The sequence below is a fragment of the Akebia trifoliata genome, unplaced genomic scaffold (genome assembly GCF_017979445.1).
Source record: "Akebia trifoliata isolate Shusen 1 unplaced genomic scaffold, ASM1797944v1 Contig00207, whole genome shotgun sequence".
Classification (NCBI taxonomy): Eukaryota; Viridiplantae; Streptophyta; class Magnoliopsida; order Ranunculales; family Lardizabalaceae; genus Akebia; species Akebia trifoliata.
The window spans coordinates 8,428-26,836 of record NW_028236860.1 but is presented as its reverse complement, the minus strand read 5'-3'; the positions used below and the strand labels follow the sequence as shown (position 1 = coordinate 26,836).

The 18,409-nt window shown below is 35.9% G+C and overlaps 1 pseudogene; it reads left to right on the top strand.

The window, feature by feature from the left end:
* The first annotated feature begins 1,149 nt into the window (after positions 1-1,149).
* Positions 1,150-3,562, top strand: LOC147381878 (uncharacterized; annotated as a pseudogene).
* Positions 3,563-18,409: the final 14,847 nt, after the last annotated feature.

Below are 18,409 nucleotides of genomic sequence, written 5' to 3'. Positions count from 1 at the left end.
CCTCAAGAATCCTCCGATGCCCAAGTCAGATAAAAATCAGGATAATTTTCTTTAAAGTAAAACTCTCAATTCTCCCGATACAAAAAAGAGGTCATTCTTCCATTGATCTTTCTCCCTTATATAAGACTTCCCTATGATCCCTAGATTTTAGGGACCCTCTCCTTGATCCTCCAAATCTTTGGATCAGATTAGGGAAACTCCATACCAAGGAAGTAATCGAATTGATTTTGCCAAAATGCTCTGAGATTCTCATGATCTATCCCTCATCTTGACAGGATGGAGATGGACTAGGATTTGGATGCAGTCAGTCTAGTTGTGCCATTCAAGCTGGGTAAGGGTAGATACTAACTCTGACCTGCATTTAGGCAGATCTAATATTGCGACTTATTGAGTTGCTGATCCTATTTAGGCATCACTTGCTCTAAGCAGATTCTCCATTAATATGCCCTAACTTGTGTTCAGATTAAGACACGTGTAAGATTCAGATCACTTACATCTTTTACCCTTTACAATTATTATTATTTATTTGAATAATGTTGAAGTGACCTCAAGATTGTACCTCATATCTCACATCCTAGCATGAAAGTATGTATGTAGGAACCATAATGCTTCTCATCGAGATACAAGTTAAAAAACATTTATGATTCTTACACACTTTCACATCAGGTCATATGATATGAGGTACACTCTTGAGATTATTCCAGTACAAATCTTTTTTGTGTGTGTGTGTGTGTGTGTGTATGTGTGTTGGATATGAGTTTTTACATGGAATTCAGGGGGTTGAATTGAATTGCTAATATGTTAATTCATTTGAGTAAAACGACTCTTAAGAAGGCTTAAAATCTTATTATGTTAAGAAAGATAATGCTTCTCAATAAATTTCTCCTCCATAACCTGGGTCTCAAAAAATAAACTATCAAAATTCAAAGAGTATTGATAATCTGACTTAACAGTCATGTGTGGCTAGTCAATCAACTTACCTGATGTGATAGGCTCGGGAATCGTAGATGTGCTCTCGAGGAAATATATTACTACAATTTTTCATAAAAGGTATAGTTTTGTATGTCGAGGAGAGGACAGAAGAGGTTTCGGAGTAAGTCGGATTATCACGACTCATATTCAAAACTACTGCTGTGCAACTTTTCTTCTAGAGAAAACTATAGACTAGGAGAGAAGGTGCAGATGTTAAGTTTTTTCGCTCTAACGGTAGTCCGGACAAAAAAACGGAACCCTAATCTCCTCCTGCCCATTCACCGCCTCTTCTCCAATCAATCATGGCTCTCTGTACCTGGAAATCCCCTCATCAAGTGGCCGCCACATCCAAATCACCACGTGGAGCCACCACCCGACCTTCAACAATCACCACTAAACCCAAACCCTAACCTTAGCCTTCTTCAGAGGGATTGTGCCACCATCTGCAACCTCCTTAGAGACCATAACCTCTCATCCGGTCCAGCTCTTGAAACCGCCCTGGATCAGACTGGTATCAAACCGGGTCCAACTCTGTTACAATCAATCTTTACCCACTTTGACTCTTCTCCCAAACCCCTCTTCACTCTCTTTCAATGGGCAGAGAAACAACAACCCTCTTATTCCTCCACTGCTCCCATCTTCAACTCCATGATCGAACTTCTTGCCAAATCCAGAGACTTTGATTCGGCCTGGTCTCTGTTGCTTGATCGAATGAAGACCGACGAGGCACCCTCAATGATCTCTGGCCAAACTTTTGCAATCCTCATCAGACGTTACGCCCGTGCAGGTATGCCCTTGCCCGCTATTCGATCCTTAGAATTCGCTCAGAATTTAGATCCAAATCGTTTTACTGTTTCGAATTCAGATTTGTTTGAGATTCTATTAGATTCCCTTTGTAAAGAAGGGCTTGTGAGTGCTGCTTCAAAGTATTGTGATCGAAAGAGGGAATTGGAACCCCAATGGATTCCTTCCATACGGGTTTATAATATCCTCCTCAATGGATGGTTTCGATCAAGGAAGCTTAAACAAGCCGAACGGCTATGGGAGCAGATGAAGAAGGAGAATGTGAGTCCAACTGTTGTAACTTATGGTACCCTTGTTGAAGGATACTGTCGGTTGTGTCGAGTAGAGAGGGCAATGGAATTGGTTGGAGAGATGAGAAGGGGAGGGATTGAACCCAATGCAATTGTATATAATCCAATTGTTGATGCATTAGGGGAATCCAAAAGGTTTAAGGAGGCGTTAGGGATGATCGAAAGATTGTTGGTTTCTGAGTCAGGTCCTACTGTTTCTACGTACAATTCTTTAGTCAAGGGTTTTTGCAAGGCGGGAGACCTCGTTGGGGCGAGTAAGGTTCTTAAGATGATGATAGGGAGAGGGTTTGTTCCACCCCCACAACATATAACTACTTCTTTCGATACTTCTCGAGATTTGGGAAAATTGAAGAGGGGATGAATCTTTATACTAAGATGATTGAATCTGGGTACGTGCCTGATCGTCTCACTTACCATCTCTTGATCAAGATGTTGTGTGAGCAGGAGAGGTTGGACTTGGCAGTGCAGGTAAGCCAGGAAATGAGAAATAGGGGTTATGATTTGGACCTTCCCACATGTACCATGTTAGTTCATTTACTCTGCAAGTTACATAGATTCGATGAAGCGTGTGTGGAGTTTGAGGATATGATCCGGAGGGGGATCGCTCCTCAGTACCTTACTTATCGGAAATTGATTGAAGAGCTGAAGAAGTCGGGAATGGTTGAATTGGCCAATAAACTATCTGCTAAGATGGCTTCTATTCCACATTCAACAAAGTTGCCAAACACATATAAAAGGGAAAATGGGAATGAGTCGCGTGAATTTAGATCATCCATAATGCGGAAAGCCCAAGCAATGTCTGATGTACTGAAGACTACTAGAAATCCAAGGCAACTCATTAAGCTGAGGCATTCGTCAGAGAATGCAGTGGCAAGTGCAACTCCATTGATAGAACATATAAAATGAAGCTTTAGTAAGACATGAAATTGTTTGTATATTTGGCTTTGAACAAATGAGGAAAACAATTGAGCAGATGGTCAGACCTTCAGCTGGATTAGAGATTGGACATGTTGAAGGCTCATTTGAATAATGATATTGAATTGTATCTTTTCTTTTCTACTATGGGGAAAGAGGGGGGATTGACTCCAATCCAAAAGAACCATTGAAGTCAAAAACATTGCCTGGCTGATCATGCCATGTCCAATGCACTAGAGATGTATGAAGATACAAGGGAAACCAGTAAGGTGAGAGGTTCATCTATGGATGTTGTAGAAAGTGCAAATTGGTTGAATACCAGATATGAAGACTAACTGAACTTCAGAGGTATTTGAGATTGCTATCGTTACCGTTGTTTTATTCTCTTTATATGTTACATTGAAGTTCTTGTGGAAACTAATAACTATGTTGGGAAGACATGATTAAATGCTTTTTCATCAATTCAGAGAGGACAATTTGAATGTGCAATTAGGTGTTGTGTTTCTCTTTCAGAATTTGTTGTATTATATATCCAATATTTGTGCATCTTGAAATGAAATCATAAGTTTATTGTTTAATCTTGTATCCGGAGGCATTTATTTCTTTTCATATCGCACATAATATTGTTTAATCTTGTTTTTTTTTAATTGTGGATGAGTTGAATTAAATAGACCTCTTTGTCACACATTTTTGTGAAATATCACACTTGAGCTTTTAAACACACAAAAAAAGAAGGTAAGGATACTGAATCACCGAGATACTCAATCTAGTCCCTAAACTCTCTTCATCTCCCCCCTTTATAAGAGATATCAAGTGTGAAGGTGAGGCCTTGACCTCAGGTCTCTGGTATTATCATACACAAACTTCTCCACCTTTTCTTTCACTCTTTTTATTTCACCCTTTATTTCTTACTCTTTTTTTCCAGACTATAATTGTGATTTGTGCTTCCAATGGCCTATCAGAATTTTTAGTGAAGTAATTAGTTTAGATTCTTTTTACCTTAGTTGCAAGAACCTTTTATCTTATGTGCCACCCTGGTTCCTTTTCTTGTTTTGGTATTTCGTTTCCTCTCTTGCTTCCTAAAATAAATTCAATTAAAATTGGTTTGCAGTAACTGTTTCCCTACTTTTACTCTTGAGTCTCTCCCAACCCCCACTCGTTCCTGTTTCATGCAACTAAGTTTCTTTCTCACTGTGTTGCCATTTATAGGGACCCAACTCAAGCCTAAAGGTGCAAAATCTGGCACAGAATCATTTGGGCTGACCTGATCTAAATTTGGGTTGGGTTCTTGCTAAGGCCTCAGTCTACTCGAACTAACCGCAGACCTTCAAGCTTGTCCCATGGGTTTCATGAATTTGGCTCATGTCCATCTCCTAATTTATCATTAGGTACAATCATTTAAGAAGTCATTCTTGAGACCCAAGGTCTTTTCAAGCAATGTCCTCATTGCTTGGTTTACATAGATGAAAAAAAGAGACATTTTGTTTAGATGAGTGGTGTGGGAAAGCTCCTTTTTTGCATGGCATACCCCATAATTTATGGCATGGCTTGAAGGAAGGATGGTTGTGTAGTGAGTGCTTGGAGTGGTAATATAACTTTTCTAAACTAAAAGAGTTGTCCCTATGCTAATTTTGTGTAATATTAACATACTAGAGTTCACCCGTGCCGCATCCTCTCTCGGGTCAATGGTAAAAGCGAAAAAAATAAAGTTGGAGGGGGTATTATTATATAAAAAAATTGAGATTAAAGGGGTAAAAGATGAAAAACATATATAATTTTTTGATATGCAAAGATTCATAGATAATAAAGCGAGATTGGTTGAGATGACCAACCAAGCGGAGACCATTACAAGGGATGACTACTTGACAGTAATACAACACACCCTATCCCACAGGGACGACTACTCGGCAGTAATACAACACACCCCCCTAAATTCCTTGAATACTTGAGACCAAAATAATATAAAATCAAAGATAACCAAAATTGTTTCCTCACACTCTTTACTTTTACCATTGAAGATACAACTATTTCGTTCTTTCCAACCCGCCCCCCCCCCCCCCCCCCCCCTTCCCCTTCCAACAAATAGCAAAAGGGGTGATGCTCTACAATATCCTCTTCACACCAACGAGAAATAATCCAATAGATGTGAAAAGATCCTTGACTGTTCTAGACTCCCAAGTCGACACATCGAACAATGTAAAGAAATGAGCCCAAACTCGGACGTGAATCTACAATGAAGAAGAAGATGATCCGAAGATTCCCCATCTCTCAAACACAACAAACAACCATTCACCCCGCACATAGCTTTCCTCATTAGCAAATCCACTATCTGAATTCTGCCTAGCGCTGCAGTCCAACTAAAGAATGCTACCTTCCTTGGCACTTTCGGGCCCCAAATAGTAACATTAGGAAAAAATGACCCTTCGTCTCTACACAAGGACTTATAAAAATGACTTTGTCGAAAACATTCCTTCTTTGTTCGTTGTACACACTCTCTCATCTTCTCTCTCCACACTAGAAACAATAAAAGAAGTGCAAACAATTAACCTACCAACTTCCTCCAACTCCCAATCGTTACCATAATCCCAAGTGTATTCTCTTTCAGTAACCCTTCAAAAACTTGAGATTGGTAACTTCTTCTTAGCAGAGATTGAATATAAATATGGAAAGTCCTCCCTAAGAGGGTGAGTACCACACCAAACATCTTCCCAGAATCTCACTCTGTTACTTTTACCAACCTTGAAATGAGTTCTTACCTTGAAGACTGGGAGGATTTTCATGATATTTTTTCACAAACCACACTTGTGAGAAGTCTTGACCACCCCATTCTCCTACCCAAATGCTTCACTCCCAAACTTTGCCGCTATAAATTGTTTCCAAAGATTGTCACCTTCCACACCGAATCTCCAAAACGACTTTCAATAAGAGTCGAATTGACCTCGTCTAACCTCCTTACACCCAATCCGCTACTCTTTTTATCAGCGCAAACTTGCTTCCAACTCACTAGGTGTTGCTTCCACCTCCCTTCTTTATCATTCCACAGAAAGTTTGAAACAATTTGCTTAACCTTAATTCCACACTTTTAGGCAATGAGAATAGAGATAGGAAATAAATTGGAATGCTCGACAACACGTTCTTAATCAATGTCAACTTACTCCCCTTAGATAAGTAATTCGCTTGCCATGTTGATAACTTCCTCTCCACCCTTCCGATCACGGCATCCCAAATTGCTAATCTCTTAAATGAAGCTCCTAGTGGAAGTCCCAAGTAAGTATTAGGAAGAATGCTCACTTGGCACCCCAGAAGTTGCTAGTAAGGACACAATAGGAATACTTCCAACCACTAATACCTTGCCCTTTCTCATATTCACCGGTATTCCAAAAATTGAGGCCACTTAATCTCCTAGTCAGATACATCGAGGCATCCAGGAAGACTAAAGTGTCATTCGTAAATTGAAAATGCGACACTGATGAAAAACAATAAAGTGGATTAAAGGGGTAAAAGAGGCAACATAGTAAAATTAGGGGAGGTGACGAATAAATGAAATAAAGTGGGTCCCAAGAAACTATAGCTTGATGGAATGGGTATTATTAAATAAATTAAGATTAAAAGGGTAAGAGATGAAAAATAATAAAGTGGATTAAAGATATAAATATAAAATATAGTAAAGTTAGAGAATGGGGCATCCTCTTTCGGGTTTAGGGGGTAAATGTGGAATAAAATAGAGTTGGAGGGGTATTATTAAAAAATTGAGATTAAAGGGATAAAAGATGAAAAATAATAAAATATATTAAAGGGGTAGAAGAGAAAATTTAGTAAAATTAGAGGATGTGAAGAATAAAAGAAATAAAGTGGGTTCCATGAAATTCTATCTTGATGGGAGATTTAACCCACAAAACTGTTATACAAAATTTGAGATTAAATGGATAAAAGATGAAAACAATAAAGTGGATTAAAGGGGTAGAAGAGAAAATATAGTAAAATTAGAGGATGTGAAGAATAAAGGAAATAAAATGGGTCCCATGAAATTATAGCTTAATGGGAGGTTTAACCCACAAAACTATTATAAAAAAATTGATATTAAAGGGGTAAAAGATGAAAAGCAATATAATGGATTAAAGGGGTAAAAGAGAAAATATAGTAAAATTAGAGGAGATGAAGAATAAAAGAAATAAAGTGGGTCTTATGAAATTATAGCTTGATGGGAGGTTTAACCCACAAACTTGTTATAAAAAATTTGATATTAAAGGGGTAAAAGATAAAAAACAATAAAGTGGATTAAAGGGGTAAAAGATGAAATATAGTAAAATTAGGGGAGGTGAAGAAGACATAAAATAAAATGAGTCCCAAGAAACTATAGTTTGATGGAGGGAGTATTATTAAAAAGAATTGAGATTAAAGGGATAAGAGAAAGAATAATAAAATGAATTAAAGGGGTAAAATAGAAAATATAATAAAATTAGAGGAGGGCGTTGTCTTTCGGGTTAAAGGGGTAAAAATGGAAAAATAGAGTTTGAGGGGTATTATTAAAAAATGATATTAAAAGGGTAAAAGATGAAAAATAATTAAATGGATTAAAGGGGTAGAAGAGAAAATATAGTAAAATTAGAGGAGGTGAAGAATAAAGGAAATAAAGTGGGTTCCCATGACACTATAGTTTGATGGGAGGTTTGTAGTTGGATTTGTCTGTCACAACATTGTAGTTGATTGGATGTTTGTGTCACATACAACTGTTCCAGCTCAATTGTGTTTTATTATATTGATTTTCTTTAATATTAATACTTGTAATTGAAAGAAGTTGTAAAACTTAAAGCTTGTTCGTTTGGCCATGAGGAGTCAGTTTTTTTTTTTGTTTATTTTGCTTTTAAGACAAAAAAGCTCGATGAATGATGTTTATTTGGGTTTTTTTTGCTCCCACGAATTTCAAATGAAGCCCAAAACAACTCTTAATGGAAGTCGTCCAATAGGGGTGTGAGGCCAAAAACGTAAATCGGCTTAAGTGTAGTTACCAAAATACCCTTCATCTTTAGTCAAATTTTCAACCAAACTTAATATTAAAAAAAGATAATTACCAAAATACCTTTCATCTTTAATCAAATTTCCAACTAAACTTAACCTTAAAAAATAAAAGGGAATTACCAAAATACCCTTCATCTTTAATCAAATTTCTAATCAAATTTAACCTTAAAAAACAAAAAGAGATTATCAAAATACCCTTCTTCTTTAATCAAATTTTCAATCAAACTTAATCTTAAAATACAAAAGGGAATTATCAAAATACCCTCATCTTTAATCAATTTTCCAACCAAACTTAATCTTAAAAAACAAAAAGAGATTACCAAAATATCCTTATTCTTTAATCAAATTTTCAACTAAACTTAATCTTAAAAAATAAAAGGGAATTACCAAAATACCATTTATCTTTAATCAAATTTTAACCAAACTTAATCTTAAAAAATAAAAAGAATCACCAAAATACCCTTCATCTTCCAAAAGGGGATTACTACCAAAATACCCTTCATCATTACTGCCAAGACCAAAAGAAATTCATCATCACTACTTTATTACGAAAACACCCTTCATTTTTATGTGGATGTTGGATTATATATTATGCAGGTATTTTCTTTATCAAGAAAATTTCACATGTCCATTTTTAAGAGATGTTGTCGAAAATTGATAGAATTATAAAATTTATAAATTTATTTAAATTAAAAATAATTATATTTATAATTTTTTAATATAAATTTATTATATATATTTAGTGTAATTATATATTTATTAAAGTATTCTGATCATTTTTGGTGCATTCTGAGCGCATTATCAACAATAAGGGTATTTTAATCATTTTACCAGAATTTAACAATAAAAAGTTATCAAACGAACATCAATATCTAGTTTATGTGCTTTAGTAACAAACAAGCTTATGTTAGATGTAGCTTTTCAGGCTCTAGGCTTCTATTTCTTCCAGAAGACAACTTCTGGAGTTGGAGTTGCCTTCTATAAAGGACAGACTCTTACTATCAAGAAGGTAGCACTAAATAGTTCATTGATCGACGGTAGGGTTACTCTATAAATTTTTAGGGCCATGGTAGTATTCAACGAACCCTAGAGTGGTCATCCAATATGAGAAAACTCTATGTTTATGTTATGCGACATGATTTGTACAAATAAACATGAGTAATAACTAAGATAAATAATGTAGAGTTGAACAATAAAGACAATCATCATCATCAAACATATAACTCATAGAAATATATATATAATTGATGCCACAACATCGAAGTTTATGGGAGTTTTTTTTTGATGATTTTGTGGGAAGATGAGATTGTGTTGTTAATCTTAAGATTACATATGGGGGGTGTGTTAATTTTGTTTGCTCTTGATTTTATGCCTGGTCTCTTTGATCATTTTTGTTTTGTTTTGTATTTTTGGTTTTTGTTTTTTAATTAGGTTAATGCTTAAGAGGGAGGGGTGAATATCTCTAAGGGGACAAGGTCATGAATAATTATCGATTTATATTGTACCTCTCAGTGGGGTAATGTTCTACCATGATCCAGGGTAAAACATTACTAGGTCCCATTAATTCCCTAGGGGGCATGTCTCTAAGGTGACAAGGTCATGATTAATTATCGATCTATGTCGTACCTCTCAGTGGGGTAATGCTCTACCATGATCCAAGGTAAAACATTATTGGGTTCCATTAATTCATTGATGAGGAACTTAACATCATTGGTTTTTTTTGTCACGATTAGGAATTGTCACATGTGTTTCTGATTATTGGAATATGTTATAATCAGTTTGCCTTTATGTTTAGTTTTTCCCTTTGTAAGGGCATTTATGCCTTTTACTAGTATTATTATACTATATACACTTCCCAGCCCTCATTGAGGTTAGACGATTCTCTTTCTATTACTCTTCTTGGTATCAGAGCCCTAGAACCCCATTGACAACTTATCTTGGGTCTATTCTCTTCGGTTTTTTGGTCCCTTGAAGCTTCATCACCTTACTCTCTTTTCCCCCAACTTTGTCGTTTGATTTTGGAACCAAACACACCTAGCAACAGGTTCGTTTAAGAGTTTTCCCTATCAGGATTTTTTTTCTTATTATTACTTTTTAGCCTGAAGTGTTCTACTCGCATGCTACGATAGAACTAGTTGGTTGTCTTTGTAATAAGCCAACACTGTAGCCTGTTTTCCATACTACCAAGAGGTCACTGCGATAGTGTTGTGGGTTGCGATAGGGCTTCTGGCTGTGAGTTTAAGGTTGTGTGAAAGTTATGTGGGCTGTGCAATAGTTTTAAGGGCCTTGCAATAGGACTATGTGACTATGATTGGACTGTTAGCCTCTTGTGACAGGGCTGTGTGATAGTTCTGTGCTACCGTGTGATAGTTTTTGTGCTGTTGTGTGATAGTTCTGTGCTGTGAGACAGGGGTGTGTAGCCTTGTGACAGTACTAAGCAAGTTTGTTGTGATGCTGTTTTTGCTAGTGGCTGCTGTGGACTAGTGTTGTCCCCTTCCTTCTTTTAAGATCACACATTGGACTTCGGTTTGCATGCGACCTCCCTTCAAACCAAATCTTTCGATATTTGTTTTGTTCTTCCATTTTGTGGAGAACTTTTGTTTTTTGTGAGGCTACTGTGAGTTCAGTTCTTTGTGTCGATTTTTCTCCATTTTCTTCAATTATCTAGAGACCACGTGTAGTCTTTCTACACTTTCTTCTTGTTTTACTTTTTTTTATTCATTTGTCTTTGAAAGTTATGATATTGAATCAAGAGAACAATGAAACAAATATTTATTTTGGGCACAACTCCTCAGCCCAACATATAATTACTGCCCTTTTGGATGATTGAAACTTTCAGTCTTGGTCACAATCTATGAGATACTATTTGGGAAGTCAAGGCAAATAATGTTACCAAGCCACCTATTATTGATCCTAATTATAAACAATGGTAAATTGATAATTGTATTATTTTCAGATGGTGATTTAATACTATGGAATAGTCGATCTGCATTATGTTTATGTACCATGAGACTATTCATCTTTGTGGTCAGCTCTCACTCAAACATATGCGCATGCTCAGAATGATTCATGGATTTATGAGCTTTATCAAGATATTGTCCAAGCTATTCAGGGGACTCAGAGTGTAGTAGATTATTTTGGATTTCCTCAATCTCGATAAGATGAGTTATCTCATTATGAGTCTATGGTTGAGTTGTTTGTAAAGGTAGTTAGATATGTGATTAAGAGAATTGCTTGCCATCAGACATACCAGTTTCTCATGGGCTTACACCCCAAGTTTGAGGCACCTCGAATACAGATTTTTAACACCTATCCTTTGCTTCCATTATTTGAGATTTTTGTGACTATTGATAGTGATGAGCGTCATCGTTGTGTAGTTCATCTCAGACTTAGACTTTGGGTATTCCTTCTACTACAGCAACAGATCAAATGGCTATTGCGGCCAATTCAAGTTCCTTTGACTCTCGTACTCAAGAAGTTGGGAGTCGTAACCATGGGGGCCGTGTCTTGGTTGAGGGAGTGGTTTCATTTGTAGTCATTGTGGGAAGACTTGCCATGAGAAGGCCTATTGGTTTCAGTTCTACCTTCACTTGTTATGATCTAATGATACTCTTTTGGGGCAATAGACTCTCCGTGTTGCCACTGTAGATTCATCACCAGTTTTGACTACTAACCCTTCTATTTCTCTTGGCACTATTGATTTGTAGCAACTTCAGACCTAGATTATCGTTATTGTTCGAGATCAGATCCATGTTCATACTCGATCATCTTCGACTGTGGCCTCAGTTACCACGCCTCCAGATATATTTTCTTCATTTCACGTATCTTAGTGGGATCCAGCTCCCTTGACATGGGTTATTGATTTTAGTGTCTCTGATCACATGATCGGTGAGTCTAGCCATTTTACCTCTTTTACTTTTCTCGTTACTCCTAGGAAGGTTCGCCTTGCTGATGGATCCCTTATGGTATACACAGCAAGGTTATGATCCCCTTATCTTCTGGTATTTCTCTTGATTCTATGCTTCATGTTCCTCATCTTTCTCTTAATCTCTTGTCTATGAGTAGTATTACAAAATCTTTAAATTGTTCCGTGACTTTTTTCCTATTCACTGTATTTTTTAGAACCTGACTTCGATGAAGATTTTTGGCAAGAGATATGAGCGAGATGAGCTGTACTTGTTTGGATCTCCTCATATTGCTGTTCCTACTTTTGTGTTTTCTTCCTCTGGGAGTTATACATTTTTTTCTCAATCTTTAGACTTATGGCATACTCACTTAGGATATGTTAATTTTTAGCACTTATATTTTTTATTTCCTACTTTAAAAAGTTCTTATAGTGGACACAAATTTCAATGCACTGTTTGAGCATTCTAAACACATACTTCTTATATTTCTCATATGCATCGATTTAATATAATATTTGATTTGATTCATTCTGATGTGTGGGGGTCTTTCCTTGTTACTGCATTTATTGGTCATCAGTATTATGTTACATTTATAAATGATTATTCTTGTTGTACTTGGGTCTATTTGATGCGTTCTCGGTTCGGTGTGTTATCTACTTTTGTTAACTTTCTTAAAATGATTCAAACCCAGTACAACGTTACTGTAAAATCTCTTACATTCGACAATAGATGAGAATATATCTCTAATGGGATTCGTTTTCATCTTCATGAGTATGGTATGCTTCACCAATTGACTTGTCCCTACAACCCTGAGTGGAACGAGGTGGTGGAATGTAAGAATCATCACCTTATGAACATTGTCCGTTATTTTCTTCAAGGAATGCATGCTCCTAAGTTATATTGGAATGTGGTTGTCCTCACCGCAACTTTTCTTCTTAATTGCATTTTGAGTTGCACCTTAGGAAGTCAAGTACCACTACATGTTCTTCGTCTTGATAGCACCATTTTTCATATTACATCTAGAGTTTTTGGGTACACTTGTTTTGTTCAGGATAAGATCTCTCATTGCATGAAATTAGATGGCAAAGTCATTTGATGTGTTTTCTTAGGTTACTCTTCTATGTTGAAGGGGTATTGGTGTTATGATCCTGTTTTTTATCGTGTCATACATTCCCTTGATGTAACCTTTTTTGAAAATGTTCCTTATTTCCCTACATCTTCTATAGGACTTTTTTTCTTTGCAGGATCCTTCTCCTATAGTACTGCTTTCTTCGGTATTTTCTCCATCTTTGCCAACACTTTAGGTTTACTCTCGTCATCATTGCCCCCCTTCGTCCTTCTCCAACTTTACCAACTTCCTCTTTTGAGTCAGGTACATTCTCTCTTATCCATTTTCCTATCCCTTCTGTATCTGAGTCTCACTTACCTATTGCACTTCGCAAAAGTAAGCAGGTGTGTGTTACTGATCATCCTATTGCCTAGTTTGTTTCTTATCAAAGATTTTTCTCTTCTTATCAAGATTACCTTGCTGCTATTGATTCTATTTGAGTTCTTCATTCTATTTCAAAAGTTTTACAAGATCCTCAGTAGACTACTGAGATGGATGCTTTGCAGAAGAACCATACTTGGGAGCTTGTTCTCTTTCCCTCTAGGGAGCGTAATGTTGATTGTAAATGGGTTTCATTGTCAAGTATCTTACAAATGACACTGTTGATTGATACAAGGCCCACCTTGTGGCTAATGGATATACACAAATTCTAGGAAAAGATTTTGGTGTTACTTTTGCTCATGTAGCTAAACATTCTACTATTCGCCTCCTTATCTCTTTAATTGCATGTCACTTATGGTCTCTTCACCAATTTGATGTAAAGAATGCATTTCTGAATGGTGATCTAACTGAGCTTATCTATATGGACCCCCCTCATGGGTTTTGTCTTTAAAGGGGGATTTCTAGGAAGGTATGTCGTCTTCTTAAATCTTTGTATGGCCTGAAGCAATTCCTGCGAGTTTGGTTTCAATGCTTTTCTGAGGTCATTTTATCTATGGAATTCTCCAGAGGCCATTTAGATCATACATGCTTTATCTGTCAAGAATTGGATGGTCGTTGTGTTATTGTTCTAATTAATGTGGATAATATTATCTTGATTGTAGATGATACCCAATGGATTGAAAAGGTAAATATGTTATTGGATAGTGCTTTTGAAGTTAAGGACTTAGGTCATCTCAAGTACTTCTTGGGAATAGAAGTGGTCCGCTTTCATCATGGTAGTTCGCTATTTCAGTATAAATACATATTGAATATTCTTCAAGACATTGGTATGCTTGGTTGTTATCCTGCTCTTCTCCTATTGATCAGAATCATTGTCTTTATATTGAATCTGGTGATCTATTATCTGATCCTTTCTCTTATTAGAGACTCGTAGGCCGTATGATATATCTGATTAACACTAGATTAGATTTGACTTTTGTGGTTAATGTAGTTAGTCAGTTTATGCATGCTCCATACATTTCTCATATTGATGTTGTTTATCGTATTCGTAGCTACTTGAAGTCGTGTCCAGATCTTGGACTCTTTTATTTATCCACTACTCAACCTCATTTGTCTTACTTTATTGATGCTAATTATGTTGGTTCTATTACGGATATGAGATTATATCTTATTTTTGTACTTTTCATAGTGGTAATTTGATCTCCTGAAAAAGTAAGAAATAAAGTGTGGTTTCACGTTTTTTCGTTGAAGTTAAGTATCAAGCTATAGTCCTTGACACATGTGAGCTTATTTGACTTTGATATTTGTTGACAGAATTAAGATTTCCTATTTCTGGTTCTTCCAAAGTATTTTGTGACAATAAGTCTGGTATTATGCTTTGCTTCTGACTCTGTTTTTCATTAGAGAATCAAGTATATTGAGGTTGATGTTCATTTTCTTAAGGATAAAGTTCGATCTGGTGCCCTCTAGACAGTATTCGTATCTTCTTCAGAACAGCTTGCTGACATGCTTACGAAATTTGTTGGCCCTCCTGTTACTAACTCTTATCTTGTTAAGCTGAACTTAGTTGATATATTTACTTTAGCTTGAGGGGGAGTATTGGAATATGTTATGATCAGTTTATGTCTTTATGTTTAGTTTTTCCCTTTGTAAAGGCATTTCTCTTTTCACTATCATTATTAAAATATATAATATATATACCTCCCAGTCTTCATTGAGGCCAGGCAATTCTCTTTCTATCACTCTTCTGTGATTACCCGTTAAGTATCATGGAGAGCTTGGTGTCATTCACAATAGATCCATGACTGAATGGAATACAATGGTCAGATTCTCGACGATTGCAAATTAGCATGGATCCAAAACTAGCCCTGGTATAAAATCCCACGTCTAATACTCTTATCAAGTTGACAATACAAACTCGATCTACCTAGCTACCAACCTCTACCTCTTTACACAAAAGGTTTTTCGGGAAAAGAATTGGTATTTCCTAGATCTTGTTGGGGATACTTGTCTCCAAGGTATCCCATTCTACCACGATGCAAAATGTTTTCATCGTTATTTTTGGTAAAACATTATTTTCAAAAGGTCTAGAGAATTACATGTTAGGAAATCGCTTGGTCCTTTCTCGTTTCACCAATGATATTGTCGAGGCCTTTTCCTAAGCTTACCTCATGTCAATGGTAACTTTATGGTGAACCCGTTTTCCTTCACCGATCTGGGGCACTGGTATGTTACCTGCCAAACACCATCCGATGTTCAAGTTAAGAATAAAAGTTGCAGGAAATAATAACTAACACAATTGAACCATCCTCCAAATGTCGCTCTTTCATGGCCTTCTTCTTTATTTATAAGTTAATATCTTTCCTAAATTAACCTCATAAACATGTTACCCCTTTCCTTATCCAAGGGGATTCTAGATGATCCTCTTGTGGATCTTCGTGTTAATTAATGGAAAAATCTTGTAATATAGGAAGTTTTCCATTTAGGAAAGAACGTAATTGACATGGTCAACCACTCCTAAATTCTTGAGATACTCTCCCAATCCAACCAGATGAATAATTGAGCTCATAACAAATGTCCACTCTTCTACTCTAATAAGTAATTAGCTCGACTCAACTAGGTTGAGTTGATCAGCAATGCAATGACCAAAACGGGAGCGAAAATGCGAGAGTGGCAAGTTAAAAAATATCTTAGGATGTAGAGCGCCTCCAAAGTGTTATATAAATAATATACTCAAATATTAATTTTATTTTTTTATACTTCATTTGTTTACTTATTCCATACCACCACAGTCACAAAAAATTAATCAAATTTAACTAAAAATTTGAATAAATAAACAATTTTGAGGGTCCTTTGATTTAATCGGCAATTAATTGTACACATGATTAAATCGTTAGGAGTCAGCTAAGATGATGAACGAGTGCCTTGACTGAACTACTTACCTACCGATTGGGCCTTCTTACCACAAAGATAAGACCTATGTTACCTAGTTCGTTGGCTCGAATTCGGTTTCGAGGTTCGTTATTCTAGAATGAACCCGGTTCGTTGGGATAGGTAGAGATAATTCGTTTCTTAGTTCGCTTTGGTTTCCTAAGTTGGTTCGTTAGTGCATATATATACTTCAAGTATACAAGTTAGAATTCCAATTATAATGTTAAAAATTTCTAAATTAATATAAAAAAAATTCATATGATGATCCAAATTCTAAATATAAACAATAAAAATTATAAAATATATAGAATATTAAAATAATCAAATAAAACTAAAGGATAGATAAATCTAAAAAAGTAGCATCTAAATATCAATCCTCATCAAGTTTGAATATCAAATTAGTCAAAATAAACTAAACAAATAAATATATTAAAAAAAACATGCAAAATGTAAATGCCCACTGACTCCCAAAAAGAACATGGTGAGAGGAATCAAGTAGCCTATCATCCAGTGAAGTCCATCTCATCTCCTTCAAGTTGGGTGCTTGAATCATCAATCAATCCTTCATTATGATCAATGTCCCACTTTTTGAATGGACCTTCCTTATATTTCTTGCCAAACCTTGATAGCATACGGAGATTGGAGTGAATGAAGACTAATTTGTCTGCACGTACAAAATTTAGTCTATTCCGTTGTATATTGTGAATGAAAGAGCGCCAATGATGTGCTCACGGGTTGGGATAAAAGTTTACGAGCTACCTCTGCCAACTTTATGGTCTCAACACCATAAATCGAGCACCACTCTATAGAAGACATGATAAAGGCATCAACTTTGGTTGCTTGCTTCGAAAATCCACCACTATAGAAGACACAATAAAAGCATCAACTTTAGTTGGTTGCTTAAAAAATAAAGCACTTTCTGAAGAGAACTTGGCAAATTGACTTCTTAATGTTGTAAGTAAATGGTCATCCTGTCCAAAATTGATAAAAACAAACGATGGATACATATATAAATTTAAATTTTCAATAAAAAAATAATAATAAGAACATTGTAGAATTCAAAAGTTCGAAATAAGTACCTGTGCAATGATCTTTAATGCTTTCATAACACCTTCAACAACAACTTCATCATTATTAGGCCTTGATCTTTTTCAACCTCTTGGTGCAGGACTTGCAATATATTTAGAATCATAGTAATGAGGTGTGAGGGCATAAGTAAGGGTATGCAATGGCACATTCATCTTGTTCCTCTATTCACACTATATGTTTAATGGAGGAAAACATATGTGTGCGCTTTTCGAATCTTTGAGATTATCCTTTATCTTGCCAAACATATCTTCCATACCTTCATATACCTCACAAAGCCTAATCATTTCACGTATGGACTTGGTGATTTTCAATATCAATCGAACTGAAACCCAAAACTCATCACTAGTAACCCACTATTTTATTTTCCTTCCCATCTCTTCTGTTTGACTATTCTTTGCAGTCCAATCTTTCCAAGAGTTGAGCACCACAGTAGTTAGCAAGCCTTCTCTTACATCCATGATTCTCTTCAACATTATATGATGCGATGCAAATTGAGTTTTAGTAATTCCAATTTGGAATTTGATCTAAAAATAGCTAAAGCATACGTATGATTAGTAACATACTTCACAATGTCCTTGCATTTGGTATATGTCTCTGAATACCAGTATCATTCCTTTGATAGATCTTTGAAAATTAAATTTAAAATATGAACAACACAAGGAGACTGAAAGATGTGAGGATGTACCTTTGTAACTTCTTTTTCAGCTAGTACACAATTCGCAGTATAATTAGTGAGCACTTGAACAACAGTAGATGGTCCTACTTCATCAATTGCTTTTAAATAGTAAAGATGCAATAAACATCCCTGTTTTCTCTTCCAACATATAAAAACATTGCCCCCAAGCTATTTACAGCAATAACATTGATCAAAGGATGATTTTTAACACTTGCCCACCCATCAGAAAGTATAGAAACCCCATTTATCAGTCATGTGTCTCTTAACACATGTAAAATCTCTATCAAAATTTGTTTCTCATTGTCCAACAATGTTGTCC